Source organism: Hesperophylax consimilis, chromosome 16 (genome assembly GCF_061612785.1).
Source record: "Hesperophylax consimilis isolate HC1 chromosome 16, BYU_Hcon_1.0, whole genome shotgun sequence".
In the NCBI taxonomy this organism is placed as follows: domain Eukaryota; kingdom Metazoa; phylum Arthropoda; class Insecta; order Trichoptera; family Limnephilidae; genus Hesperophylax; species Hesperophylax consimilis.
Genome location: NC_142851.1, coordinates 2,768,733 through 2,790,623, shown reverse-complemented (window position 1 = coordinate 2,790,623; position 21,891 = coordinate 2,768,733). Strand labels below are relative to the sequence as shown.

The window sequence follows — 21,891 nt, the reverse complement described above, 5'->3', positions numbered from 1 at the left end:
AAAACTGCAACATACCGTTCAAACCACCTTTAACTCTTTGGTGTATACTTAATGCATGCCGTTTTAGAATTATCAAGTTCACGGTAATATATTTTATCGAGTGGCAACACCTTTTTTTTCTTTCGTGAATGTCAAATGTCACTTTTTCTTTAACAAAGTGAAGATTTTCGAAAATTGGTTGGAGGTTAGAATTACAGTTTGGTTTTGCTGTTATTATTTTGATTTTCTTAGGTCAGTAGATACAATAATACAATACTTATATGTAATAACTCGTATTTTTCGGGTACACTTATAAGTTTTGAGAAAGTTTTTTTTTTTTTAGGTTTTTTATTTTTTTTTCATACGTAAATTGTTCATTTTATTTTTTATTAAATACATGGTGTTGTAAATCTGCAACAATTTTTTTAAAATCAAATATCATTAAAAAATTACAAAAAAAATAAATTATTTATATTTCCTTGCATATGTATGTAAATATCTACAAAATATTTTTTTTCCATAAAAATTAATAAATCAAGCATTTAAGGATTAATAAAATAGCAATACTCATTTTTCTCCGTGTGCGTTATTTTCAGGTTTACTTGTAAATCACACTCCATGTAGACAAACTGAGCGCGTGTAAGATGGACGTTTTCTTGGAAGAAAGTTAATTTATGAAATGCATTTGAGAGTTGTTATTACTGATCTCGGTATCTGAATCAACGGGCTAGCCCAGGGGTCGGCAGACCGCGTTCTTTGCGTGGACATTTTTTCAGACATCATCTCAAATCGTTTCATCTTCACTCAACCAGATTTACGAGAAACCCGGTAAATCTGGTAACCTGGCAACTCGTTTCACCTTCACTCGACCAGCTTCATGAGGACAAACTTTGACTCAAACCCGGTAAATCTGGTAACCTGGCAACTCGTTTCACCTTCACTCAACTAGCTTTATGAGAATAAACTTTGACTCAAACCCGGTAAATCTGGTAACCTGGCAACCCGTTTCACCTTCACTCAACTAGCTTTATGAGAATTAACTTTGACTCAAACCCGGTAAATCTGGTAACCTGGCAACTCGTTTCACCTTCGCTCAACTAGCTTTATGAGAATAAACTTTGACTCAAACCCGGTAAATCTGGTAACCTGGCAACCCGTTTCACCTTCACTCAACTAGCTTTATGAGAATTAACTTTAAATAATTATAAATAAATAACATATTGTTTTAAGTGCAGTTGGGTTGTTTCTGTTTCAGTCTGTATTTGGTGTCAGAATATTTTCTATCTCTGATCTCCCCCAGTTTTGTATCCAGCTTTTTATTTTAGATTTAAATCTTATAATATTGTTGTGAATTTTCAATAAAAGTGGGATTTTCTTGTGTAGAGTTTAGTACCATAGTATAGGAAGCTTTTTTGTCCAAACGTAGTCATTGTAATTGCTTATTGGATATGTTTTAGATCCATTCATACATTTAATATACGTATTGGTTGTTATTTCTTATGTTTTATATTTACGAAACTAAAGGAGTATTTTTTTAGAATATAATTGTTGAATGATGCTACTTCTTTAATTTTCTGTTTTTCACTTGAAAGTCTGCCGACCCCTGGGATAATCTGTTGTCACTGCTGCATGTAGGAATCTTTTGTGCTATCTTGCACTTTCTAGTATGTGCCAGTGTCGGTTTTCTTAAAGGAATATATGCAGTGAACTCCCAAGCAGTAAGAAAGACAAAAAAGGCAAACATTAATTATAATATTACTAAATTTTTAACATTCATAAATCCTCCCGCACCCGTGTTAAAATCCGTTCATAGGAGCGGAATCCAGAACGCACACATGGTCAGATGATGGTCAGTTAATTCTGTTAACGCATTACTAAAATATCGGATGTATCTAAACAAATAAAATCTGGTGCTTACCGTTAATTTTATAGTTGAAAAACCTTGTGTAATATTTTCAAACCGTTTTAATTGAGCTTGCGTATGTTTGCTCTCGCAAACTCGAAAAGTAGTAGACCGATATCGCTGAAATTTTTAAAATGTGTTCTTATTAGTGCCAGGAGTGATTTGTTTTGGTTTGAATGGAGAAAAAGGCGGGGTCGCCCAAGGAAGACTTACGCTTCATCTCTGCACTGGAATTGAGAAACGGAGTCGAATTAAAATTAATATAATGTAGTCTTTCAACACTAACAATATGGTGTACAGTGGTGAATGGTAGAAGGAGTCGGAGGCGCCCGAGAAAGGTAAGCCTGAGGTCGCGGGTTCAAATCCCGGTATGCCCATATAAATTTTATTTGATTAATGTGTGTTATTTCACAAATTATTCATTTGAAATAATATATTGTATATTTGCGACACGTTCCAGAGTGGAAGATACTATCAGTATCGACCTGGTGTAAGACCATCATTCAGAATTGAAACGTTGCTTGAAATGACTTTGGCTGTTTTTTGGGACCAGATCTGAATAGCCAGGTACTCTCCCACCTTCCTCTTTCTCATCTCCTTCCCATCCTCACTACCTTCAGCATCACAAATCACCCCAATTGGGGATGCCATAGTGTCACTCTTGCGCGGATTCGCATTAAAAAGCTTAATTCACGCTATCTTAGTTTAGATTCGGTTAGGTTTGTTGTTGTTTTTTTGTTATTTTTCTTACTTTTCTTTAACGTTCTGTTTTGTCACAGATAATAAATAGTATTGTGAAGACCTACGGAGAAAGTGAAGTAAATAATGGCCGTGCAGTCGACGCAGTAGTATATACTGTTACGTAACAAATAATAATCGCACTGCGCTCGTCTTTACTCTTTACTCGGTCTACTTATTTCCACTTATATTAGGATAGGTCGGGCAAATAGAAAGGAAAAATTACACCACGCTGCGACAGGTTACTCGTTGAAGGCCACGCAACTTGTCAATAAATTAAACCTTTTTTTTGATAGCATGCCCACACTCGGCTTGCTGAATGAATATATTTTTATTAAATGCTTCAGTTTGATTTCACCTCTGTTTTCGGGAATAAATTAATGAAAATCTTTATGATCCGATCTGCAACTACGAGCTGAAACTCGTCGAAATGATATATTTTATTTTTTATTTGGTACAAAATTTTTTACATTTCAAAGTTTTCCAGTAATGTTGGCCCCACTGGGTGGCTTGCCCGTGCTGAGGCCTTCATTTTATAATACGAAAATATAATGTACATAATACATTTAAAAAGAAAATAATATATTTAAAATATAATCTTGTGTGTTTGTGAGTGATGTGTGTTTGTATTGGTTTTGTGTGTTACGTGTAGGTTTTATTTTTATTTTATGCTATGACATTTTATTTATTTATTTATTATTACACGCCCTAATGGGTTTTACACACTTCAAAGTTTAATAGTAGAGTATCACAGTTATTATAAATTCTACAAAATTAAAACAATAAAGGAAACATAATACAACGAAAAAAGAAAAAATATTAAATGTTACAACAAAAGCATATAATAAAATAAGATACATTGGTAAAAATGATAAGAAGTCTCACATAAATAGATATTCAAAATTAAAATATATATATTGCGGAAATTATAGATGTCTATTTGTGTCTCGATATATAAAAGAATTAAAATAAACAATATTTATATTGATTATTTTTAAGATGAAATATATCTCCCAGATCAGAGTATTTATTTCCGAGACTGTGAAGTCTTGGAATCGGGGAATTTTGATAAGACAGTGTCCTGGTGTTGTAAAAATAGAAGGGTAGTAAATTTCGGAAAGATGTTTTGGGTATGTGGATGCTGATTAATTGGAGTAACTCAGGACAGTCAATTTTGTAATGAAGTATTTTATGTAGTACTATTAAATCTGTGTTAATTCTTCTTTCTGAAAGTTTTAATAGGGACAATTTCAATTTTGGTAATATTGTCATTTTTGTTCTTTAATCCATTTTGTAATTTTGTGTGTGAATTTATTTTTATTTTCCTCAATTTTAATTTCAAGTTTTACACTGTTGAAAGCTTTTATAGCATGGTATTGGTAGTGAATAAATATACAATTTTTTTTACACAATGTTGTACAGGAAACAATCCTTTTCAATTCTAGCGAATCAATTATGGGTTGATACATCTGTCAAAGAATAACGTAGGTTTCCTGAGACACGAGATTTATCGCTCAAAAAGAAATTATGTTTTGTTTGGTTTGGGGTTTATTAAAATAGAATTTACAAATAATGTAAGACCATAGAATAGAACAAGTGTGAACATGCAATGACAGTGCATTCTATCCACTCTTGGTGGCAATCACATAACATACACGCAGACATATACGATTTTCTCGGAAATCGGATGACATTAGTGAGATCGATAACTTTAAAATATCAGATCAATAGGCGTAATTACCAATGTTTTTTTTTGCGATTTCCCGAACACGGTCGCGCTGTTGATACCCAGACCGATATCGATAACGTGATAAATCATAAATCGCTAGCAACACTCTATGAATTTACAATCCGAAACGTCATACAGTCACGTAAAAATATTAATAAATTGGCAATGTTGAATTGAAATACTAACATAAATATGCGTTTGCAGTCCGCATTTACTTTTTGACACTGAAAAGCGAGTTAATTATTTTAAGAAGTCTTTATTCACAACTTGTTATGTGAACAAAGTTCCGTTTTACAAGCCTGAACAAATGTAGCGTCATTGCCCTGAACGGATTCGACTCGCCGCGTATGCGAATTCTTTCAATTTTAAGAGCTTCGTTAGTTCAACTACGAACGAAATTATTTAAATGCCGTCTATACTGACAGTTAACCGAAGCTTATCTTATACTATGGAGGCTACGCTAAAAATTGTCGGTCGGAATATTTCTTATCAATCGTTGACCGTGCTCGCAAATATCGCTAACTGACGGATGACATATTTCGTCAATATTGTATTGTGAAATTGGGCTTTATGGATCGTCCGTGCCAGACCTCCTGGTATCTTTATGGTTGTATTAATAATCGTTGCCCTTTATCAAAGCACGTTTTCATAAATTTAAGGGCTTCCTGCAGTCAATTTACTAATTTAACTTTTGGCATGCGATGTTTAGTAGCCAGCAATACAGTAGCGAAAAGGTTAACGGTGAACTTAACCGCAACCCTTTAATAAAAATTTGCGCATAATTTAGGAGTATTTTGCTTCGATATTGGAAAAAAGGGGGCCACGTGGAGTCACGATTTGAATGCCCTGTCTGCAAAATGTATTACATCTTTGTGATCTTTACAACAGAATAAATGGTCCTTAGAAGAGATTTTTACCGATAAGAAAGGAAATGGATGGCGCTAATTTACATCATACGTTTCGACTCCTAGGGCCCAGACAGATAAATTAAATTGTCTCTTCATTAAAGACTTGAGATAAAAAAATAAAAAAAAATTCTTTTACTAGAAATAAGGAAAAACACAGTTTATTCCGGACATCTACGTTACATACTTTTAGAGGTTAGTGGTAAACGCAACGTACGTTATAATCTACGCGTTCATAGATGGCGTTGATTTAATTATTTTGTGAAAATACACTTTTTGCAAGTTATGCTTTAAAACATTAAAACGAATTATTTAAATACACGAGTGTTGCTGATTCATAAAAATTATTATTAGTTATTTTATACTATCGGGACAGGTGAATGAACACGTGTTCCGATATATTAGAAATGTACTAAAAGTTTGACAAGAAACGGCCTGCAATCCCGAATTTTAATTGGATAAAAGAACTATGTTTTTTTTTTTAATTTTCTGAAAATCTTCAACGATTTGATTAAAAATGTTTGTTGTTATGTTTTTTTTTCAACTTTTTTTATGTTTGAAAGTGTATTTCAAATACAAAATTCAAAAAGGTTATTTTATCCAGTTTCGTAAAAGGAATTTGTTTTTCTACATCTTCAAACTATATAGAACATTTAAAATATCTTGGAAAAAAATTCCAAAATTCAATGAGAAATTATTATTATTTCAAGTTTATACAACAGATAAACAACCCTCTTTGATTGGATAAGCAATTTATGTATCTTATTTATGCATCTTTCCATAACCTGTTTTATGTCAGTTTCTATATTAAATAAAAAACTGTATATGTTTCAATTAGTACACTTTCGTTTAAATGAATAAAATTTTCACAATTTTTTTAGTAAGACTGTAGAAAATTAATGAACAGAGGAAAATACATTTACACAAAAAATGAACTCCGATAAAGAGTCGGTACTTAGCTTTAATTTGTGAATGACAATGAGCAGCTTAAACTTTATTGTCTGTGTCATTTATAATCTATATAACAACGTCCGTGTCTGTGCGTACACAAATTATTTAAAGCCATAACTCTTTCACTGATAAATTAATAATGTGGTGTGATGATTAATTGAAGCGCATGTTGCATGCATATGGAATACGTACCAACTTTACTTTTATTAATAACTCTGTGTGCATCATGCTTGTTATTACAGTGCATCTGCATAGATGTGTCTGGACTGAATAATTATTCTGCGCCAATGATAAATGTCAGCAGTTTATTTAAGCTATATGACAGATGACAATAATTACGTAGATTGAATTCGCAGACAATAGAGTGTCTGGCTTCTGTGTCAACAATTTGGATGTAGAAGGTTCAGTGACTCAAGTCGCTTTCGGGTTCCATTTTATAAACGATTATGTATAGGTAAATGTTTATATATAAATTGTTGTTTATGTACATGATGTCCGGAAACTAGTGGTACAAGTAGGAAACTGTGGAAACTACTTCACATTTCAAGTCGATTTTATGGCAAAAATCTTTTGATTTTTCGTTTATTTATTTTTTATTGTTCAGTATGAACATTGAACATGTACATCGGTTTGTAAACAGGATGCTCACGTTCAATTACAATGTAAATATGTATGTGTAGTATTATTACTAATTATAAATCTACATAATATTGTAATTAATTTTAAAATATTCCGATTATTATGATTGGCACACATAATCAACAATAACACTATAAGGACGGGTTCACAATCAAATTTCAACGTTCATTTTCTGATTCTGTGAATGTCATTGTTTCTGTTATTATTTTAATATACCTAGGCCAGTTAGTTGACAGAAATATTAACAAAACTTGAAAAGAACTCTCACAGAACTTGAAAATTAAATTTGAAATTTGAATATTTGTTCAAATATCAAAGTTAATTCTGTGAAAGATTTTTTCACGTTATGTTATCATTTCAGTTCTGTCAAGCAACTGGCCTATAATGATATAATAACAGAACTTAAATAGGACTTTCACAGAACCCGAAAATGAAAGTTGAAATGTGATGAATTGTTCGAGAAATTCTCCGAAAAAAACCCGTCCTTAATCTATGTACATGCTAATGAATAATAACTGAGTGATAGTAATGACTAGTATAAAGTATCTCTAGTTATGAGCCGTGTTTTTTATGTACATGCTAATGAATAATAACTGAGTGATAGTAATGACTAGTATAAAGTATCTCTAGTTATGAGCCGTGTTTTCTATGTACATGCTAATGAATAATAACTGAGTGATAGTAATGACTAGTATAAAGTATCTCTAGTTATGAGCCGTGTTTTCTATGTACATGCTAATGAATAATAACTGAGTGATAGTAATGACTAGTATAAAGTATCTCTAGTTATGAGCCGTGTTTTCTATGTACTTGCTAATGAATAATAACTGAGTGATAGTAATGACTTATATTCACTATAAAAAAAATAAAAAAAAATGACTAGTATAAAGTATCTCTAGTTATGAGCCGTGTTTTCAGCGGTGACCGGATAACTCACCAAAATGACAATTCAACACACATTGTGAGGAGTTATCATGGAACCGTTTTCAGCATATATATTAATCTATTTATGTTTAACATTTTGGCACGTTATATTGAAGGGTTCACTGTCCGTATTTATTGCTATATTTTGGAACAAGCATGCCTTCATTCTTTGTGGACCTTGTTCCACTTTCCTCTTATATTCAGATACAGATATATACTGAATCAATTATTTGTCCCATAGTAAGGCCTACTCAGGCAAGATATTTAAATTTCGATACAACAATGAAATGTATCGTCTCTGTAAAAAAATATTTTTTGAAACTAGTAATCTAACCATTCACTATTAAGGCGATGCACTACGTCGTGTAATATTTTAAATCGAGCTGCTATCAATAACACCTCTTACGTAGATGGCGATAAGGTTTAAATTCCCGCTTAAAACTATCCGCCTGTTTTAATTTATGCAAGAAAAAAAGCATGGCCAAAAAGTGACTTTTATTGTATTTTGTGGAAGTTCAGGCATAAATATTTAATTTTTTTCCAATCATTTTATAAATAACTTTATTTGCCACATTATACAATAAAATCATAACCGAAAATGGGTTCGTAAGTAGGAGATTTTGAACTTTAAAGCAGTTTTCATAGGCCTTATACATTATTTTTTTCTGGGCTTTTATAGAACGACTTAAGTATCTAAAAAATACTCGATTATTTCAAAGGCCAAGATGTATTCTACTCGCAGTATTTAATTAAAGCATCTGAAATATTTCTAGGCGACCAAATTTTCAAACCAAAAACACATGATTTTGCATTACTACGTATGGCATCGCCTTAACACTATTTCATGTAAATCGAGTCTGAAGTTTGAATTTTTTAGGTCAATTTTCTTTTAACCGTTTGAGTGCCAAAAAAATTCATACAGTTGCTTGTAAAATGCCACCAAAAAAACATTATTTTTTATGAAACTATATATATTTTTTAAAACCCCATAAATTCTTTGAATTTTCAAGGATTTCGATGATTTTTTCGGTGTTTTATTAAAGAATATTGGTTTAGAATCACGCGGAGGAAAATCCCGAAGTCCAGGCGTTTCGAAAAAATGAGAATTTTACGTACAGACGTACGCGCGAATCAGAACGCCACTGACGCAATCGACGGAAATCGACGATCGGCAATTTTCGCTAAAACACGAATCGACGAAAATCGACGATTGGCACCCAAACGGTTAAAGTCAGGCGCTACGTTTTTATTCGTTTTAAAATGCGTCGAAAGGCTTTTTGATAAAGATTTTTAAAAAATCCGAATGCTCAGATCGAAAAAAATATCTTTTTTGGGTTGTCTATGTCTAGATCAGTTTCCCGCTTGTACCACTAGTTTCCGGTCACCGTGTATATGGGTTAAAGAAATATATACTTAAAATCGGGTACACCAAAAAAGTCAGACACCTCTTGTTTAGTTGATTATTATTATTTGTTCAATGAAGATTGGGTTATCTCGGGTTATGAAAATGAGTTGAAACCCTCTTTTATAGTCCTAGACTTTAGTACAATTAGTTACGTTTGTCGTTACAATAATTCTCAAGGTGGGATTTGGCTTCCGTTCTTAACTGGCATTTAGGTCTAGCCATCCTTTTCCAATCTCCTTCCACGTAGTCTTCCCATCTCTTCCTCGGTCTACCATGAGTCCTGAAATCTGGCATTCTTCCCGCATTTCTTTCAGTCTTTTCTGACTGATTTACACGCTAGGACTTTTCATACATTTTATCGGTTTTACAAAATGTAATACAAAACATGAAAGCTATTGACAGAATTAAACATTACAAGATTAAACATTATAAGATTATATAACCTTTCACGTAGCATCAAACAAATAACCGACATACTCAAATTTAAATCGTCTTTAAAATATTTATTTTGAACAAATGTCACTACACTTTAAATGAATACCTTACATAAATTAAATACCTCTGTTTTTTTTATTTTTTATTTACATGCGTTTGTTAACATGAAATTGTTGGGTTATGTAATATAATGTGTATTTGTTGGGTTAGCTGGAGGAAATATGATGTAACCATAAGCTATACCCTTTGTACTCTGTATTTTTGTGCAATAAATGTTTTTTGAATTTTGAATTTTAAGGTAACCGGAAAAAAGAATATACATTAGTACAAAGTTATTAAAAGAAATACAGAAGAAACAAAACCAAAAACCTGTTATGATTTAACCTTATTAATATATACACTTCTAAAAGTTTTAATCTGTACAGATTTATTTTTCGATAGAGGCATATTAAAAACATCAGCTAACATTGCAAAGTGGTGTGTAATCTATTTATAACAGAATTATAGCGTGAAACCGTAATATGATTGTTACAATAATACATACTAGGGAACCTAGGCTAATGGTAGGAACATTAAAGTGAATCAACATTAGTATATCAGGGCTATCCAACTAATAATTTTTATTTAAATACTGAAGACAATATTAGTGATTTTTTCAAACGAAAATCTGAAACAGAAAAATCAGAAAAGGAAACGGTCACATCTGGGACTCGAACCCAGGACCCTTGTCTTTCCGGGACAATGCTCTACCAACTGCGCTAATGGGACCCTATCCTATTCGGTCACTTTTAACTGTATCATACTTCGAATAAGAACTACCAACGTTGTCTTCATTTTTTCACCGCACATTTTTATTGGCAACTATCTTTATGTATGATCGCAAGGTCTTCAAGGTTTCAGATTTTCGTTTGAAAAAATCACTAATATTGTCTTCAGTATTTAAATATTATAATTTGAGGTTTTACTCAATAATTCCGAAAAATAATAATAATTTTTATTTTTATATAAAAAATAAATTTTGTTAAGTATAACGTTTCTCCCTCCGTTTTCTCCCTCAGTTTCCAGTTCCAACTTCTTAGTTGTGGTGTGCTATATCTATTTGATTATTGTATTCTACAATAATTATATGTGGGTCCCATTGTTTCACAGAATTTGAACAATTCGTCAATTTTCGAAGTTAATTTTCAAGTTCTGTAAAAGTCCTATTCAAGTTCCGTTTGTATATCACTGTGGGGCAGTTGCTTCACAGAACTGAAAAAATAACATATCTTGAATCGAGCTTTAAAATGATAATAATAGTTAATGTTTTATTTTCTTCCATTTTTGTTCATTTAAATACATTGGTGTATTTAGTCTATTCGAATGCAAAGTTGTGTCAAAATTTCAAAGCGATCGGTGTAGAACTCTCGAAAATTTTAGATTTTGAACAAACGAACACTTACATTTTTATTTACATATATTTATATAGTAAAATATTATTGTGAGTTTTAAATGAGATCGATCAACTGCGAAATTTGATGAATTGTTAAAATTCGGTGAAAAAAACCGTACCTAATGTGCAACAAGGGAGAAGCGCTATTATTATTTTTTATGTACGAGTACGTATTTAGACGTCATTTTGGCGTCTATGCGCTCCCTCTTGACAGGTTTTGTTGAATCCGATAAAACGTACGATAATTCTTTGCGTGTAAACCAGCCTTTACGATGATTTCTGTTTTAATGATCAATTAGATTCTCGAGTTCGTGGTTGATTTTAATTCTATATGGTCCATTTCCTAATTGTCTTCTCATAATAGATACTACGGAGGATAAGAACAGGTTAGTTGAAAACGTTACTCATAATCACATGCATGCGTACTGCGTATACCGGCTGCCGTAATACCGCAGTATTAGTTATTGACAGATTTATGACCGCGGAGGTCGCGGACTTTGTTAAAAATCTAGTTGATTTGACAAATATCGATCGGTCGCTCAATATTTGAAATCGAAATATTGATTTACCAAAGGAAATACGGAACGCATAATCAAAATGGCCAAATTTCGAAGCATTTCGAAGCACACCCAGTCAGTGACATCGCAAATTTCATTTGAAGAAATGTGAAGTTAGCAACGAAAAGCGAAATGCGAAAATGACCGTGTTTTTGAGGATCGGAACAATGTGGTGCCAGTCTAAAAAAATCTTGCATGAATATTATTACGAGTAAATATTTTAATCCCAGTAGTATACGGCCCTCTTCACCGTATACCAGTTTTGCTTCGGCGTATTAGGAATCTTTATAAGTAAGACTTTTGTGTTTAGAGACTCCTAATTTGGTTTAGCACTATGTACTTCTCACCGATCTTATTTTTGTGTGTTGCCATCAAGAACTGGTGAAATCTTCTAATCATAATTTTGTTACCATATTCTAATAGATTAAAAAAAAATCATCGACGTACATTTTTTTAGTAAAAAAAAATTCTTGATTTTGAGAGTCTTTATTCTCGTGCCAGCAAAAAATCTTAAGGTGTCATTAGACCCGCCTTTTTGATCAATTGACCTTTCTCGAATCACCAAGGTAAACTAACCGACTGTAGGCTGCCGAGTCCGATATTCGAGTTCGTGTGGACGTTTGTTCCTAACATCTGCAACACAGTGCATAATAATTTGAATACATTAGCTGCGTTTTATTTAATTCCCATAGTCAACAGCTGCCAGCCTACACGCGATATTATATTACTGCAGTAACTAAATGCAGCTATGCAGTTTCTCTACCTACGGATGATGTAGTGCATTATTGTTATATATTTCATTGATTTATTCATTTATTGTTAGGGGCGAATGAATGCATACCATGGAACTGAGATCGATAGATTGGGACTTATAATAATAATTTCTTGTGCACACAAAGCAATGCAAATGTATTGTTGAAAAAAATCACGATTTGTCGTTATTTCTCATAGTCTATCTCATTCATTGTATCCCGTGCGATGCATACTTTAACAGATAAACAAATTAACGTAATTTGCATTAATATTTTTTTTGAATTATTGTTTTACTGCGTATTTTTAACTGCCGAATGTTCGTTGTAGGTACAAACAGGGTTTTGTGAAAGTCAATGAACCACTCGAAGTCGTGTAGATTTGACGAAAGATTAATTAATTATTGAAAAAGAAGATAATACCAATAAATCAAAACGAAACTTGAAAACAAAACAAGACAGAAAAAAAGGAAATGGTGGTGCTACACTCTTGAACACGCTTGTCACAAGCCGCTTGTCTGAATGCATAAATATACCACTCTCTAGATCGATATCTTCGGGCTTTTTGTATGTAACGGAATTATACAGTACTTAACCACAGATATACAATCAGTACCTACCGTGCGGAGCAGAGCAGTAGACAAGGTAGAGGAAACTCAAGGCCATTTAAAAAAAGATGTTCATCTGACTAAGAAAATAAACTTTTACAGTGCATTTCCTTAAGATGAAACTTGTTAATCTGAGAAGAAGAAACCCAAAATGACAAGAAATTTGCAAAAACACTGAAGAAAATTTCCAAAACATGATTGTCCGACAGTACGACGAAGAATTCCGACATTTTTCAGCCTCATGAACTCATGGTTACATATGTTTAAAAATCTTTAATTTCACCAAAACAATAAGATAATACAGGATAACACTAATCAATAACATGAATAAGTTTATCGATATAATAAATAACATTTATACGTTGTTTAGGAAGACATATGCCAAGTATTTTATTTATTTATTTATTTATTTATTAAACGCCATAAAAGGCTTTTACAGTAATGTGAAACATGGGATTATAAGTACACAGTTCAGGGCTGTCAGAGACTTGACAATTAGAAATAGCATTTTTCATTAAAATAATACATCCACAAGCAGTTTTTATTGATGCTATACATATACATTTCACATATATGTATATATGTGGAATGTATATGTATAGAACACCATATATATGTTACACATAAAGAAGAACACAACAGTCAGTATGATGCAGTACAAACAGACATTTAACATTTCACAAACATATCAATTACATTCATAACCAAGTATTTTTGCCTTGATGCAAGACGGTGAGGTTTTGAAAATATCAAAAAGGTCTGTATACGTGTTGGCAGTGCGGTGAAAACGCGCCAACGGTGAATGATACAAATAGTTAGTGTTATGATTGTCACTGTGGAAAAGATGGTGGAGTCGAGTTGATTTAACAGGGACACGAAAATTTATAACACTTAACATTTGAGGGCAGTCTATGAGATTGTTCAGTAATTTAAAAAGTATAAGAATGTCATTAATAGTTCGCCGGGTAGAAAGAAGTGGTAGATTTAGACCAGACATTAATGTATTATAGCAGATATCAATTACAGGCTGTCTCAATTTGAATTGAACGTATCGAAGAAATTTTCTTTGTACTTTCTCCAAGCGGTGTAAGTTACAGGTATAAATCGGAGACCATACAGGAGATGCATATTCTAGGTGCGATCTCACAAGAGAGCAGTAGAGTAATTTAATTGACTCAATGTTTTGAAAAGTCCTTGTGTTACGCATTACAAAACCTAGAATTTGCATGGCCTTATTGGAAATTGTTTCACAGTGACGATCAAAGGTAAGTTTTCTGTCAAAAATAACACCAAGGTCTTTGATAAATGGTACTAATGCAATTTCATTATTGTTAATTGAATACGATATGGTTATTGGAGTCCGTGAACGGTAAAAACACATGTGGAAACACTTTTTTACGTTTAGGAATAATTTGTTTATTTCACACCAGCTAGCAAGTCTATCTATATTATGCTGAAGGATAAGTGCATCATTTAAACATTTTATAATCTTAAAAAGCTTTAGGTCATCTGCAAATAGAATGAATTTGACATTTTCGAAACATAAAGATAAATCATTTATAAACAATACGAAGTATGAAGCATTGTTCAAAAAACCGAACGAATAACCTAAAAACTGTCAATTCACTTTAAACTTGACTTACGTAGGTAGGTTGAATATATGTTTGTAACTCGCTAACACTATACTGGCTTATATTGTATTTTTATCACGAACAACTTTAAGGCTGGCCGCATACATACGTTTTCCGTATTCGATTTCCGAATTCGTTTTCCGTATTCGGAATTCCGTGAGACTAGCGCAAACGTTCGTTTTTCTTCATTCGGAATGTATAAACGTCAGTACCAGTGTTGCCAACAATGGCGATATATCGCTATTTAGGCTACTCAGAGCGATAATCGGCGCCGAAAAAAATCTAAAAGGCGACTGGTCGCCAATTAAGCTACTTCAAAAACATCAATTTTAAACATGTCCCGAAATTCTCTAGCCCCCCCCCCCCCCCATGAAATTTATTTTTCTGGGGACAAATTTTATATTTTCTTGAAATTTGTTTATTTTCTGGGGACAAATTTTATTTTTTTGAAATTCTCTAGCCACCCCCCCCCCCCCCCACGAAATTTTTATTTTCACGTAAAAACATCAATTTTAAACATGTCCCACCTAACAGCAAATTCGGCTACTTTACGCTACCTTATGTATGAGAAACGGCGATATTAGGTCAAGATCCGTTGGCAACACTGAATTACTGAACAGAAATTTCCGAACGTTTCCTCGGCACAAACAAACTGTATGCAATAGCTGCGTTCCGCATGACGTCATTAGGTTTTTTCCATTCGGTTTCTCCGAACGCGCCGGCTCGCATTCGGAACGTGCGTAAGGAATTTGTTCCGTTCGGAACTAAAACGAACGTTAATGTATTTTCTACTGATTCCGTGCATTCGGATGTCCGAATACGGAAAACGAATTCGGAAATCGAATACGGAAAACGTATGTATGCGGCCAGCCTTACGCGCAATATTTTCGACGGAAATGATAGTATTTCGGCAGCAAATGACAACCCGCGTGTATAAATAAACCACTCTCATTTTGTTTGAATGATTTGAAACTCTCAAACGGCAAAATTCCGTCATCTCTTTCTGTTACACGAGTCATTGGTTCACGTGGTTTAAACTGCGATGTTAAGACCTGGCTGACATCGTACCTGGCCAACCGTTTACAAGCCGTAAAAGTAGGAAAAAAACAATCAAATTATGCAACCCTTTCATCTGGAGTACCCCAAGGGTCCGTTCTGGGTCCACTACTCTTCATCCTCTTCACAAATGATGTCGCTAAAATAATAGAATCATTCGGCCTTCTATCTCACTGCTACGCTGATGACCAGCAAGTTTACTTTTACTGCTTACCAGAAGAAATAAACAGTCTAAAAATTCGTATAACTGAGTGTATAGAAGCAATTACTCGCTGGATGACCTCAAATAGATTGAAACTGAATCCCACAAAGACTGAGTTTCTGTGGACTGCTACAAGCAGACGTCAGCATAACATTGAAAACTCCCCAATAACCATTTCCGGAAGTGACATCACTCCAAAAACGTGCATCAAATTACTGGGTGTCAATCTGGATGCTAATTTTTCCCTTAAAACTCAGGTGAACAGAACTGTAAGCACGGGGTTCTTTCAATTAAGGCAAATTAAAGCAGTGCGGAGAAACCTGCCAACAGAGGCGACTAAATTGCTAGTCAATTCCTATGTTGTTTCACGTCTAGATTATTGCAACGGAATATATGCAAGTCTCCCTAAATGTCAAATCAACAAATTACAATCCGTTTTCAACGCCGCGGCAAGGCTTATCACCGGAGTATCTAAATACTCCCACATTTCAGAGCATCTCAAAAATCTGCACTGGCTCAAATGTCCTGAAAGAATCCAGTTCAAGGTATGCTGGATGGTATTTAAGTCACTTAACGGAATGGCTCCGGCTTATTTATCAGAATTGTGTATTCCAGAAGATTCCAACTCCCGACAGTCAACCCTTAGGTCAGCAACGTCATCAGCTATCGGAAGGTTGAAGGAACCAAAGCGCACACCAGATACTAAGTTCGGTGAGCGTGCTTTTGCCGTTTCAGGACCTAAAGCCTGGAATGGACTGCCACATGATTTGAGAATGATCGCAGACTCGACAGAATTTAGGTCTAAACTTAAAACGCACCTTTTCAGACAGTCGTATCCATAATTTCAGAAACCTCCACTTTCACAGTTGACGGCAATTTAAATTTAAATTAACAAAATGTAAAAAATACTAAAAATAAAATAAAATAAATAAAAATAATAATTAAAAATAAATAAATAAAAATGATAACAACTAACAATTTGTAGGCTTTTAAGACAGTTAAAATACATTTAAATAAAAATAAAAACTATAGCAGACTTAAGATCATGCGACGACCAGTGTTTTTTGATATAGTGTCCTCTGCGTGCAGTTCTATCTTTTATAAGCATAAAATTTTTAATATAAGTGTGTTTGTTGGAAGTGACTTGCCAGGTAAGTATGTTTTGGTATCATTTCTAAATAACAAATGTAGATCCTAGGAAATAAATTGTACAGCGCCCTTGAGGTGATTTTTCACAAAAACGGCGCTCTACAAATTATCCAATTATTATTATTATTATTATTATTCATTGTGGTAGAGAGTGAGAGATCAAACCAATCCTTCTGCTCTCACCAATGAGATCTGAGCTTTTAGCCATATTATTCGTTTTCTATAAGAATTTTGAGGTGGGCGTGGCGGTTTCAAATGAGTTTCAAGGCCAAAGCTGAGAGAAATGCTCCCGTCTGAATGCTTGGCAAGCATCGGCAAGTCAAACGTCGACATCTACACGCTTACGAGTGCGCCAGTATGTTCGGAGTAGAGGTGAAGCGTATTTACTAGAACAGATGTTAGGAACAGATATCTCAAAGATTATTGCGCGTCTTGCGAGTCTTGCACTTCTTGCGAGTATTGCACGTCTTGCGAGTATTTTGCGTCCCGTATACGCAGCCGGAAGACGCTGAGAAGAGTGTTCATCTAACCTCACGAAAAAAAATGTGGGGAATATTTCAACAGGGAATTCTCTAGCTACCCTCCCCCCATCAGTACATTGGAATTATTTTGTGGGGATTTACTTTTCTTAGAAATTCTCTAGCATCCCCCCCCCCCTATGGATTCAAAGAATTATTGTGGGAATCAATCGTCGGGGGAAGAAATTCTCTAGCTACCCCCCCCCCTCCAAGCCATGGATTCGAAAAATCATTGTCAATGCTCAATGGATTTGAAAATGTATTGTGTGGAATCCAGCACCGAGTGAGCAATACCCCATACAATACAACTATACCTTTTGGCATACCATTACTTTTAAAAGTAAGTACAAGTATTTGGACAAGTACAAGTATATAATAAGTATTTGGACTAAGTATATTTATTCATACTTGTACCAATTGTTCCAAGTATGAAGACGAGTACGACTCGCCTCTAATTCGGAGGAGTGGTTTATGTATGTGTGGTGTGGACGTCGGAGTAACTACTTAGGCTATCTTGTTTACGTAAACCTATTTTTTTCAACGTGAAACAAAACAAAAGGAAAGGAAATTATATTATAGTTTTTTTATTACAATAAATGACAAATTATTACATGATATTTTTATTTAGGGCTTTAATATAAAAAAGTCTTAATAATTAAATTTATTTATTTGTGTGATAATACATTGCAAAATATGAACAGTGATATTTATAATACATTAAAGCGTTAAAGCAAACATGCTCAGCAGAAGATTTCGCCTTTGTAGTACCGCAGTAAAAAGGACGCTCTTCCTTTCCTTCTGCGCAACGTTGTACACGTGCGAACTATGGGCAAACTACAAAAAGAGTAGTATAGAAAGACTACGGGTCCAGTACAACAACGCCTTCCGCACAGTGTTTTGTCTCCCCAGATACTGCAGCGCTTCCCGTATGTTCACGGAGGGGCGAGTTCCCGGATATGCAGCCCTTATTAGATCCAGGGTGGCAGGAATGAGGGAAAGGATAAGAAGCTCTGGAAATATCCTCACTATGGAAGCCCGCCTCACTCCATCCTCCAGCATTGACGCACACTGGAGAAAAATACTAGCTCCTAATATAGTCACGGCTCCCTAAAGGCTTCAACTTTCTATTATTCTATTATTTTATCATTTTATTCTATTTTATTCTCAATTTATTCTGTTTTCTTTTCTTTGGTTTTCTGTTCTATCTTTTTGTTTTTGATTATATATTTTATTGTATCTCTATATGGAATGTGTGGGACTGCACTAACCTCCCCACATACCGGAATAAACACTTTATTATTATTATTATTCCCAATGAGTTTAAATATAACCATTTCGGGAAAGACAACATTATACAATTAATAGGAAATTATTTTTTCATAACAATATGAATTTAAAAGCGAATTTAATGAAAAGTATACATATGTTTTAAAAAACACTAGACAAATTGTTAATTTTAAAATATTATATAATAAATATACAGAAATTACATAGTACAAAAGAAAAATTGTGTCACTGGTTAATCAAGCTGCTGAGGAAATGTCTTTTAAGAGCTTTTGCCACTATTTTTTTGTTTGTTACTGGATATTTTAGTGCAGTAAAATTATTTAAATAAAAAACAATCGAAATAATAATAATATTATGTTGTTTATTCCATTTTAATACAATTTACGTAAAACGGCACGGAGCGAAAATGGCGTCCGTCCGTCGTCAGTTCGGAAGTTCTACCGTAAAACGTGCGAACTAGAGGTGAAGCGTATATACGTATGTACTAGAACAGTGGTTTAGATATGTCAAAGATACTTTCATTGCATTTGCATTGCGCGTCTTGCGTATACATACCGTGGGCGGGAGATATCTATACGCAACTCGCTTACTCACCTATATAAGAAGAGTGTTTCCCTAGTATTCAAATACTAGGTAAATAGTAGGTGAGTAAGCAAGAAAATATATGATACTGCATTTACAATCAAAAGCTCGTACTCTTTCTCGCTTACTCGCCAACATAAAAATAATGTTTCCCTAATCCAAATACTTGGGACACCCGTAAAGTTTTCGACGTACGAAGTACAAGTATTTGAATACGTTAGTAAAGAGGAATAAGAAGCATCATACTTCGAAACAAGGTACGAGGTACCTATATAGCACGCATCTTTATTTAGGAGATTCTCAAAGTGTTTCTCAAAATATCGCACAGACTAAGGTTAATTTAATTAAGTTAATTTCTGTTTTTGAGTGCTTGATAATATAGTTTGTTAAGATTTCATTTAAATGTTTATTTTTTTAAATTACTCCATTTCGTAATGTTGCATGGGGTAGGATCATTTTCTTGACTAAGTTGAATATCGTGCTGAGTATATTTATATCAAATAAGAGTTTCTTTTAAGACATCAGTTTGAGATTTTATGCATTGCTTGAAATGGCTTTAGCCGAGTTTGGTAACCAGATCTGAACAGCCAGGTACTTCCCCACCTTATTCCCCTCCCCACTTCCTTCAGCCTTACAAGATACCCCTATTGGGGATGATGACTTATAATACAGGGAGCAGTAAACATTAACAAACCTTCCAAATTCATATTTTTGACAGTTACTAACAAAGTATCAGTTAAAAGCGAGTGATTTTTGAGGACGGCGGAACACGTGTTCATATAAATACTGATATTGTCGCATTCCGTCATGATATTTATCAGAAAATTGGCATGCTATCGCTTTTTTAACGAGATAATTTTTCTTCGTGTACTTATTGTACTGGACACCTACGCCAGTGACATCGACTGTAAAATGCCGGTTTCCTCTCGGGGGTACCTTGGGGAAGGATTTGCAATTGAAACACACTGACTAATTGGGCCAGTTGTTTGCATATTTATTGGGTTAAAATTCAACAGTTTCTACATGTGTTAATGTGCAGCAATTATTCTTACCATTCTAAACAGGATACATGAGAGCATTAAGGAACCAAGAAAAATAACCAAATTCTAATTACTACGGTTAAATCCCATTTGACACATGAGTCCAGTGATAAGCCTCAAAGGATTCGGCATCGTAAAATATATGATAACAGATAAATATTCATTTCCTTAATTATTTCAATTATTATTTAGGTACATCCACCTGCTGTCCGGTACACTTCTGATTAGTACTAGGCGTTGACGATAATTCCATCCAACGCCAACGTCGTTATCGTTTACGATTTTCAACTGTTGAAAATAACCGTTGAAAATAGCGCCGTAGTTGACGCAACTATAATTTATTATTTCTAGTGATTTATTAACTCATATGACTATTTTTTGCTCCGTACCTGATGAATCCTCATTCATCACAATTATTTACAAGAATCTATTAAATTTCACAATTTTATTTTTTCACGTGTTTATTTATACTAGTGAATTCAATCTTCTCTAAAACTTAAAAATATTAGTTTGCACTTTAATGATATCTTCACTTTATTGTTGAGAAAAAGAAAATGAGAAAAAAGTGTTTTATGCATAGTGACATGCAATAAATAAATTGTTAGTGACACACGTTTAGATATAATTTTATTTTTGTAGGTATATGTTACTATACTTAAATAAACAAAACCTTAACCTGGTTATTGAATTAAATGCTATTTTCACTTCGTAAGTACAATCAAACTAAACGTTCAAGAGATTGAAACGACACTTACTAACATAAACCAACGAAAAATAGATAAAAATAGTATTAAGGAATCCCCTTACCGTGTGATTCCCGGATCATTGCTTTATTATGTCTCCTACGCCCCGCGCCCCACACATATAACAACAATCCCGTAATAACGTTGGAAGTTTGGTTCGTTGGTGTTGAAAATATAATTAGGCCAGCGCCACACTTGACGGAAATTCCGTCGCGTAACTTCCGCGGGAGTCAATCCGTTACCATACGTTGCAGCCACACTGAATATTCAGTGGCGGATTATCAGTCGACTTTATTTTGCACTTCGATAGTAAATCGTTCAGTGTCGAACATCCTGTGCGTTCGTCGTCGCCGCGTCTTATCCGCCGAATGTGGCGCGATGCATACAAATACTTGGAATGCGACGTTGCCGATCTTCCGCCGACGGAAGATCGGTGCGCGGAGGACGGAACAGACGCGAGAGTCGGCGGTCCGCCACGGAGCGACCGATCGTCCGCGACGTAACGACCGATCTTCCGCGTAGTGTGCCCGCTATTTGTAATTTATATGCAATTACATGTATTGGCGTTCCGTCGCGAAAGATCCGCGACGGAATTTCCGTCAAGTGTGGCGCTGGCCTTAGTCCTATTGAAAAAAATAATATCGTTATTTTGCTTATCACCGATAAATTTACTTGACACTTGGCGCTACACTTGATCCTGTTGAATAGGAACTTTCAAAAGACGTTTAG

At 34.1% G+C, this 21,891-nt stretch overlaps 1 protein-coding gene across 1 annotated transcript in view; it reads left to right on the top strand.

Moving 5' to 3' along the window:
• Positions 1 to 21,891, top strand: part of LOC149416550 (cell growth regulator with RING finger domain protein 1-like) — a 110,783-nt gene that overhangs the window by 62,416 nt on the left and 26,476 nt on the right. The gene's annotated exons all lie outside the window — the stretch shown is intronic.